Raw genomic sequence first — 10,975 nt, forward strand, 5'->3', positions numbered from 1 at the left:
CTGTAGCTCATGTTCATACACAAAATGGTTTAGCATAATCATTTATAAAACGTTTGCAATTAATTACAAGACCATTACTTATGAGAGCTAAGCTTCTTTCATCTGTATGGGGACTTGCTATTTTGCATGCAATGTCACTTGTACACATTAGACCAGTAGCTTATCATATGTACTCGCAATTACAATTAGCTTATGATCATGAGCCAAATATTTCCCATCTGAAAATTTTTTGGTGTATAGTATATGTTCTGATTGCTACACCACAATGCACTAAGATGGGTTCTCAAAGGAGGTTAGGAATATATATTGGATATGGTTCTCCATCAATTATCAAATATCTTGAAACCCTGATGGGTGATGTATTTACTGTACGATTGTTGGTTGTCATTTTAATGAGACAAATTTTCCAACAATAGGGGGAGAAATTAAGAAATTGGAAAAATAAATTACTTTGAATGCATCATTACTGGCTCATTTAAATCCCCATAAAGATCAATGTGAACTTGAAGTTCAGAAAATAATTCATTTTCAAAATATAGAAAATCAACTATTAAATGCATTTATAGATGCAAAGAAAGTAACTAGGTCACATATACCAATTGCAAATTTTTCACAAAAACTGATACTCCAACACACCAAATTGTCACTAATGAGTCTGGAACACGGTAGAAGCGTGGTAGACCAGTGGGTTTGAAAGATAAAAATTCTCGAAAATGAAAAATAGTTAATAGTGAAAAAGACTTGGTTGAGGATGTAAATATCCATGAAGAAATCTTTGACATGACTAGTGAGGAAGGTGAAATACCAAAAGATAATAATGAGATTTCAATAAACTATGTCATGACAGGAAAAGATGGAATTGAATATGTCTGTATGATTAAAGAAGAATATCAAAATAATCGCCTGAGTGGATATTTATTAAAAGAAGAATATCAAAATAATTCAATATGTCCATGTATTTTTATAAATAAATCATAATCAAGATTTTCTATTATAACTCTATATGTTGATGACTTGAATATAATTGGAACTCTGGAAGAGCTTTCAAAGGCAATAGAATATCTTAAGAAAGAATTTGAGATGAAAGATCTTGGAAAAACAAAATTTTGCCTTGGTTTGTGTTTATGACTTAAATATAATTGGAACTCCTGAAGAGCTTTCAAAGACAATATAATATCTTAAGAAAGAATTTGAAATGAAAGATTTCAAAAAAACAAAATTTTGCCTTGGTTTGTAAATTGAGCATTTACCAGATGGAATATTTATTCATCAATCAACTTATACAAGAAAAATTTTGAAAATATTTTATATGGACAAAGCACATCAATTAAATATTCCAATGTAAGTCTGTTCATTGGTTATAAAAAAAGATATATTTTGACCTCGAGAAGATAATGAAGAACTTCTTGGTCCTGAAGTACCATATCTTAATATAATTGGTGCACTTATGTATCTTGTTAATAATACAAGACCAGATGTTGCATTTTCAGTAAATTTATTAGCTATACATAGTTCTTCTCCTACAAAAATACAATGGAACAAAATTAAGCATATACTCCGTTATCTCCAAGGAACAATCGACATGGGTTTGTTTTATTCAAATAAACCAAATTTTGATCTAGTTGATTCCACACAAAGCTAGATCTCAAATAAGTTATCTATTCACATGTGGAGGAGCTGCTATATCATGACGATCGGTGAAATAGACCATAATGGTCACTTCTTAAAATCATATTGAAATTCTTGCAATTCACGAGGCTAGTCGAGAATGTGTATGGCTAAGGTCAATGATCAGCACATTTGTGAAACTTGTGGCTTGTCTTCAAATCAAAATCTTCCAAAAATATTATATAAAGACAGCACAACTTGTATAACCCAAATCAAAGGAGGATATATTAAAGGAGATAGAACAAAGCATATTTCATCGAAGCTTTTTTACACTCATGATCTTGAAGAAAATGGCGACATCACTATACAACAAATTTGTTCGAAGGATAACCCGACAAACTTATTTACAAAGGCATTACCAACCACAACTTTTGAAAAATTGGTGCACAACATTGGAATGCGGTGACTCAGAGATCTTAAGTGATGTTTTCATGACAGAGAGTAAATATATTGGATTCTTTTAGGAGTATGTATTATATGAAATATGTACTCTTTTTCCTTCACTAGAGTTTTTTTTCCATTGGGTTTTTCCTAAAAAGGTTTTAACGAGACATTTTTCATATGTATATATGGGCATCTAAGGGTATTATAAATATTAAAAAAATAGATGTCCAATGCTTAGTGTCCTAAAAGCCATGTGTCACCCTTCATGTGTTGTCCATATGTCTTGTAGCTATTCATTCTTGGTGTCCATATAAGTCCACATCCTACTTATCACTTTGCCAATAAATAGTGGCATTCGGTGAATTTTAAATGTATGCACATTTGCGAGAATAAAGGAAAATTTCATATATTTCCTATTTCTATAAAATCACATTTTCATATATTATTTCTATTTCCATTAAATCACAATTTTAGTTATTTTTAATTTAGTTTAGTTATATTTAATTATTTTATTCTTATTATATTATATTTATTTATTTTTTATTATATATATTATTTTCTCCATATCTGTTATGCTCCATTGTACTCCCCAATTTCACAACATTTGAGATATTAGTTTCTCTTAGGTTTATAAAATGAAAAAATACTTTGCATCCGTGCAACATCTATCTTGTGCGTCGCACCAAATTATCTAATTTTTTTTCTCTATTTAGAATATTTTAATTAGCTATCATGTATTGTGAGTATCACATTTTGTGTACCACATTTTGTGTACCAATTTTTTTCCTACTTCAATAAGAAGTTTGAATTTCACTCTCATTTTATTTTTATTCTCTTTGTACAACAAACATTGAGATATTGATTTGCTTCCGCAACATTTATTTTTTCGATCAATTTCATTTTCTCAAAGTAGCATTAGAGCAACTTTGATTTTTTCAACAGTGGCATCAGAATTACTTTGATTTTTTGAACAGTAGCATCAAAGCTACTTTGATTTTTCAACTGTGCTATTAGAGCCATAGATTTAAAGGCCCATGATTCTACTTGAGAGTGAAAGTTTCCATTTTTATATTTGAAAAATGTCTTCCAATTTAAGTGTTTCCTCTCATCACATTTCAATGGTGAAAACTACCAGTTTTGGGTTATTAAAATGCAATCCTATCTCAAGGCACTGGGCTTTTGGGAATCAGTTTCAATTGATGCTAATCTTCAACCATCGGGAGAAAATCCAACGTTAAACTAGATCATACGATATGAAGAGGAGAAATTGAAGAAGCCCAAAGCTTTATCCATGATTCATGCCGCTTTATTAGATCCTATATTTTCTAGGATTATTGATTGTAAAATGGTAAAAGAAGCTTGGGATAAATTGCATGATTTGAAGGAAGTGCAAGAGTGAAAGTTGTCAAACTGTTGACTCTTAAGAGAGAGTTTGAGATGCTAAAAATGAAGGATTCAGATTCCGTGAGGGACCAAATAACAAAAGTGATGATCATTATAACCAGATAAGATTAGCTGGTGAAAATTGTCCAGATCAAAGAGTCATGGAAAAAATAATGGTCAGTGTTCTTGATAAATTTGAGTAAAAGATCTCAACCATGGAGGAGTCTTTTGGTCTAACAACTCTCTCTATAGCTGAATTAATTAGCAAATTACAAGCCCATGAACAAAAGGGATACAATGTGTAATGAGGACCAAGTTGAGAGTGTATTCCATGCAAATTTTAAAGACAAGAAACTTGTTGGAGAAGATGATACTAAAAATCAGGTGAGTATGTTAAAAGAAGGAACGTCAAGAGATGATAATTTTCCTTTTTTTTTTTTAATTAAAGACTAACTATGCCGAAAAGAATTTTTGGTTAAAAAACAAGAAAGTCTATCATTGTAATTATTGCAACAAAGATGATCATATGGAGCAGTTTTGTTATAGTAAACAAAACTAAATCTAAAATTCTCAACAACAAGCAAATTGACAATGAATAAACATTTTTTTATATGGCATTTTTGTCAACCTTATGGCATATTTACACTGGATGCACTTCCATTATGACCATTAAGGAGTAGAGATTGTATGGGACAAAATGGTTAAAATGCATTTGTTTTATTTGGTGACTTACTGTGTCATCATGCTTTTAATGTCAAAGTAGAAGACAATAAAAGGTGGCATCAATGCTTTGGATATGAAGACAAGAAGCTTTGAAAATTTTACCTTCTTCTAATATGGTTGATAATATTTTCAAATTTACCTTTATTGATCAGATTTATAATAGTTTTCAAGGGAAGATGTACAGTCTATCTTATCCAAAAGAAAGACTTGATTTGATTGCTAGTGTCTTCAATTTGGTACAAGATGGTAGAACAAGGTACATTAAAGTCAAGATTTTATTTGTTCATAAAAGCAGAGAAAGAAAGATAAAGAAGACAAAATAATTGAACAAACACATCGGCATTCTCACAAAAAGTGCACATAGACAATTTATGTTTTCCACACCAAAAGTTGAATACTTGAAGTTATTTACTTTACTTTATTGTTTGATTTATTTTTCAGGTTTTTGTTTTCTAGGTTTTTAATTTATGTAAGTTTGTGTTTTTAATATTGCTTTTAATTTGTAAGTTAGAATTATTACTTAGGTTCATATTTGTCCTATAAAAGAGTGAGCTACCATGTATTGTGAGTATCACATTTTTTGTACCACATTTCGAGTATCATATTTTGCATATCACCAATTTTTTCCTACTTCAATAAGAAGTTTGAATTTTACTCTCATTTTCATTTTTCTTCTCTTTGTATAACAAACGTTGAGATATTGATTTGCTTCTGCAATATTTATTTTTTCCATCAATTTCATTTTCTCAAAATAACATCAGAGTAACTTTGAGTTTTTCAACAGTGGTGTCAGAGCTATTTTGATTTTTTCAATAGTAGCATCACTACTTTGAATTTTCAACACGATTAAAAAAAAAAATGAAAAACAGAAATAGGCTACAAGAAATGAGAACATTATCAAATGGATTGATAGAAGCCACATTGTATATGAAAAGTGTACGAACTACAAATACAAAGGGTTATTTAAGACTGGTCTCATTTATTAAACCGAATACACGGTAGGAGGAAATATATGAGAAATAGCTACAAATTTGTTCACACATAATTAATTCAAGTAAAGTGTTGTTCACTTTTAACTTACTTATTAGTAATCTCTAATACAAGGGTTGCAGGGGAGGTTAGATGGAGAGTGAAACATAATGATGAGATCAGATGTATGAAATCTAACATGAATGATCAGTCTATTGAAATGTAAATTTGATTTTGGGTTAAAAGTAATTGGGTCTAGCCTACAAAAGCCCAAGTTCTAGAAATTCAAACATTAGAATATTCTAGAGAAATTACATATAGGAAATATTAGAGCATTTTGTAGGATTCTCTAGAAAGTATGAGAAAAATAAGTAATTGTAGAGAATAGTCTAGATAAATATCTGTAAGCAGTAGATCACGAATGTGTTGACAAAATCATAGCCATAGATTTAGGGGAGCCAACTAGTATAAATAGGAGGTTAAGGAAATCTAAATAGAGAACTAGTGAGCGGAAGCGGATCGTTCAAAAGTCCATTGAGAAAGAACATAAACATTTACAGTCAAGAAGAATAAATAATGCATAATGAGTAAATTATAGCATGCTTCTTAAAGAAAAAATAAGGGATCGAGTATGCAATACCTTTGAAGAACCCTTTCTTCAAGTATCCCTCGATTGTTTGGCAATGCATCCAACGACACAAACTCAAACGCAACAATTAGAACTCGATCTCAACGAGCAACTGGATGAACCTTGATCTCAATCGAGTACAACTCAATCCTCGACCCTCGAACAAAACTGAACACCACCACGAGGCTACCTTGGTATTCTCGGTGTGAGAATCCAGGAGTTGTGGGCTCTATATGACTTTGGATATAGGAATAGAGGAAGTAAATGATCGAGTAGACGATCAAGTATGTGACAGAAGAAGGAGAAGTCCATCGTATAGACTTGGTACTCGATCGTGTAGTAAGAAGAAGCCTATCATATAGACTTGCGACTCGATCGTGTAACAACGAGTAACTATCGTATAGTAAACTTGATACTTGATCGTTTAGTCTCTAAGGATATCGTTTAGTAAAACTATTTTACTCATAGTAATTTTGTGAGAATGATTCGAATGAATGATTTGGAAAACTATTTTCCTTATTATCTTACAGTTATCATAAACCGCAAATAACCACCCACTTAAGTCGGTTATTAAGAAAAAGAATTATTAATTACCATATAATTAATAAATTATAAATAAATATAATAACCAACTTATCATATTATATTTATAACCTATAGTTTTAATATTGCATCATATGCAAAATATAAACCATAGTTCTTTTTCTCCTTTATGGCATTTCATATAAATCATATTTATATTAATTCCTCCAATCTAATAATGTATCAAATACATCATATCAATTATATCATATATAATTGATTCAATTTAATTATATCATATATAATTCAATTGCCTCTTGTTAATTTGAACACTTCAAACTAACCCAAAATCTAATTCTCAACTTGAACCCATTGAGCTACCAAGGGGACCTTATAGATTTGTAGCTTGAAGCTCCAACCGTACGTGAATAATTGACTAAACTCTTTAATCACGATATCCACCATCCGTTAACTCTCAAACACTCTACTAAAGACCGACAATTTCACTCTTCGAACTACAGATATATTTCTGTGTGAATTTAACCAATCAACAGTGTGATAACCCTTCACAAATCTCTCGTAAGTACAGCAAGGCCAATTTACCATTTTGCCCCTGTAGTTACATCTAACTCCTTAAGTACCACTGATTCCTCTAATGAACAATAAGTCATAGTCCCATTGTAACTGAGTCCTCTCTTCCCAAGAGAGGGTGTGGCAACTATGTTCAAGACACGAAATCAGCCCTTAAGGAGCAATTTATGTACTTACCCCTGCTTCAGGGAAGAAGTGAATTCCATCTTCTGTAGTTGAGTTCCCAGCTTCCCAATCAGACGAATCCCCAAAATGGTAGGCTTGTTGAGTTGGTAATCTGGCCACTCTCACCCATACAAATCAAAGGACCACCCTCATAGGCAGGAATTCCCAACTCACTCAGGATTCAGGTCATATCATCTATGGTCATCCTAGTGAAATGTAAGTCTCAATTATTAACGATGTTATATAAAGAGACAAATCATTTCGTGGTCCGATCTTATACAAACTCTTTGTATAGGATACCCCGCTTGCATGTCTCCACATGAATGATCAGGATCAGACCATTTGTAGCACTTTACAACACTTATAACATCTATAAAGCGGGTCGTATCCGTAGTGTCACCAGGATGAGGTATCCCTCCTTTATCCATATACTACAGACCATTTAAGTTATCACTTAAGGCATGATCCACTTGTATGTCTCCGCATACATGCTTAAGTTATATAAAATAACCTTGGATCTTAGTTTATTGGATTGAGTAAATGCTTATAAAATAACACTTATTTATTTAATAACAATATGTTTACAGAGTTTACAAACTACGAGACTACCATGAGATTTAGGATACCATTCCCAACAGGAGGTATGTCTTAACATTTGTATCAAGCCAAAAAATTAAAAGTGCTCAATAATTCAAGTAGCCTCTTTCTCAATTCTCTCTTCAAATTTCCTTCAACCTCCAAAATTTCTTTCCAACAAAGTGGTATCAAAGCCTAAAGACTATTTTCAAGAAGATGGCAAGCAATAGCATGGTTCCACTCCAAGTTCCTATGCTCAACAAAAGTAACTATGATATTTGGAGTATCAAGATGAAGACTCTCCTTGGCTAACAAGATGTGTGGGAGATCATAGAGAAAGGATACATCGAATCGGAGAATGATGGTGGTCATTCTCAAGCACAATGGGATAGTTTGAGGGACTCAAGAAAGAGAGACAAGAAGGCTCTCTATCTAATCCATCAAAGATTAGATGATGGTGATTTTAAGATTGGAAGCATAGATGGCGAAAGAAGCATGAGAGAAGCTTCAAACACCATACAAGGGAGCGGATCTAGTTAAAAAGGTACGTCTTCAAACTTTAAGAGCTGAGTTTGAAACATTTCATATGAAAGAAGGGGAACCCATCTCAGACTATGTTTCCAGAGTCTTAACTATCACCAATCAACTTAAAAGAAATTTTGAAAAGATTTATGATGTTAAAATCATGGAGAAAATACTAAGATCATTAAATCCAAAGTTTGAACATGTTGTCGTCATAATCAAAGAGACAAAAGACTTGGAGGTCATGACCATTGAGCAACTCATGGGTTCGTTACAAGCATATGAAGAAAAGAAAAAGAAAAAGGATGGAATCGTCGATCAATTGCTCAAGTTACAAGTTGATTCGACTAGTGGAGCAATTAGTTCGAATAATAGAAGTGAATAAGGACGAGAACATGGTGGGCATCGAGGAGGAGGAAGAGGTCATGGACAAGGACAAGGACATGGTTGGAGGCCCTATGAAGACAACAATAATAACTCCCAAAGAGGATTAGAAAACTCAACAAGAGGTCATGGACAAGGCTACTCAAGATCAAGGTACAATAAATCAAACATTAAATGCTATAATTTTTAAAAGTTTGGTTATTATGCATCTGAATGTAGAGGTTCTAAAAACAATACAGTTGAAGAGAAAGTAAACTACATTGAAGAAAGAAGTCAAGAATGTGGCACTTTATTAATGGCTTGAACGAATGATGAATGGAGCAAAAATAATGCATGGTACCTGGACACTATGGCAAGCAACCATATGTGTGGAGAAATAAGCATGTTCGTGGAACTTGATAAATCAGTGAGTGGCAATGTAGCCTTTGAAGATGAATCTAAGGTAGAAGTAAAAGGAAGAGGTAACATTCTCATCCAATTGAAGAATGATGATCGCCAATTTATTTTAAATATTTATTACGTGCCAAATATGAAGAGTAATATCTTAAGCCTAGGCCAACTCCTAGAGAAAGGATATGACATACGATTAAAATACTTTAACCTTTCTATAAGATATAATGCAAGTAATTTGATTGCTAATGTGGCAATGACCAAAAATATAATGTTTATACTCAACATTCAAAATGAACGTCATAAAATGTCTCAAGATCTATTACAAAGATGCATCTTGGCTTTAGCATCTTCGATATGGGCGTTTCAATTTTGGGGGATTCGAGTCACTCTCCAAGAAGAGCATGCTGAGAGGGTTGCCTTCCATAAGCCATTCTGATCAAATGTGCGAAGGATGTCTACTTGGTAAGCCGTTTAAGAAAAGCTTTCCAAAGGAGTCAAACTCGAGAGCTCAAAGGCCTTTAGAACTCATACATATAGATGTGTACAGACCGAAAGCTAAGCTCACTTGGTAAGACTAACTATTTCCTTCTTCTTATTCATGATTTTTCGAGAAAAACATGGGTATATTTCTTAAAGCATAAATCAGAGGTGTTCGAGCACATCAAGAAGTTTAAATCCCTTGTTGAGAAAGAAAGTGGTCTAGTGATCAAGGCCGTGAGATCTGGTCATGGTAGAGAATTCACATCAAATGAATTCCAAAAATATTGTGAATATCATGGAATTCGTCGACCCTTCACCGTGCCAAGCTCCCCTCAACAAAATGGAGTGGCAAAAACAAAGAACAGAATAATTTTGAACATGGCAAGAAGTATGCTTAAAAGCAAAAAACTGCTAAAGGAGATTTGGGCAGAAGTAGTAGCATGTACACTCTACCTATCTAACCGATCTCCAACAAGAAGTGTATCTGGAAAAATGCCACAATAAGCATGGAGTGGAAGGAAACCTGGGATTCCCATCTCAGAGTCTTTGGAAGCATTGCTCATGTGCATATAGCAGATGAAAAGAGAAGCAAGTTGGATGAAAAAAGTGAGAAATACATCTTCATCAGCTATGACCCAAATACCAAAGGCTATAAGTTCTACAATCCAGATACAGGAAAGACAATCCTGAGTCGAGGTGTAGTATTCGATGAAGAATGAATGAGATTGGGGAAGATATGATGAAGACTACAACTTATTGTCCTACTTCGGAGAAAATGACATGGAGCAAATAAGTATAACGGAAACAAGATAGGAGCCTTCTATGCCACCAGCTTCACCAACTTCAAGTTCTCAAGAGGATGGAAGCTCAAGCTCAATTGTTCAACGCTTCAGAAGCTTACAAGAAATTTATGAGGTAACTGAAAATCAAGATAGTCTTTCTTTGTTTTGTCTTTTTGTGGATTGTAAGCCTATGAACTTTCAAGAAGCTATGGAGAATCCAAATACGAAAAACACTATGGAAGAAGAGATCAATGCAATCAAGAAGAACAACACATGGGAGCTAGTTTCACTTCCAAAAGGTCACAAGGCAATTGGTGTAAAATGGGTTTATAAAGTCAAGAAGAATGTAAGAGGAAAAGTTGAAAGATACAAGGCAAGACTAGTGGCTAAAGATTATAGTCAAAGAGTCGGTATCGACTATGATGAGGTATTTGCTCCTGTTACTCGACTCGAACCTATTAGAATAATAATTTCATTAACAGCTCAGAACAATTGAAAAATCCATCAAATGGATGTGAAATATGCCTTCCTCAATGAGGTATTGGAGGAAGAAGTCTACATTGAGCAACCTCAAGGCTATAAAGTTGAGGGAAAAGGAAAGAAAGTTTTGAAGCTGAAAAAGGTAGTTTATGGACTAAAGCAAGCTTTAAGAGCATGGAATACTCAAATAGACTAGTATCTACATCAAAGAAATTTCATCAACTGTCCATATGAGCACACACTTTACATCAAAGTCCAAAATAATGATGTATTGATTGTGTGCTTGTATGTAGATGACTTGATCTTTATAGGTAGCAATCCAAAC

General features: G+C 33.2%; 1 pseudogene; it reads left to right on the forward strand.

Moving 5' to 3' along the window:
- The first annotated feature begins 7,825 nt into the window (after positions 1-7,825).
- LOC120090839 (uncharacterized) lies at positions 7,826-8,516 on the forward strand (annotated as a pseudogene).
- Positions 8,517-10,975: the final 2,459 nt, after the last annotated feature.

Source organism: Benincasa hispida, chromosome 9 (genome assembly GCF_027475165.1).
Source record: "Benincasa hispida cultivar pf3 chromosome 9, pf3_genome.v1.1, whole genome shotgun sequence".
NCBI classification, from domain to species: Eukaryota; Viridiplantae; Streptophyta; class Magnoliopsida; order Cucurbitales; family Cucurbitaceae; genus Benincasa; species Benincasa hispida.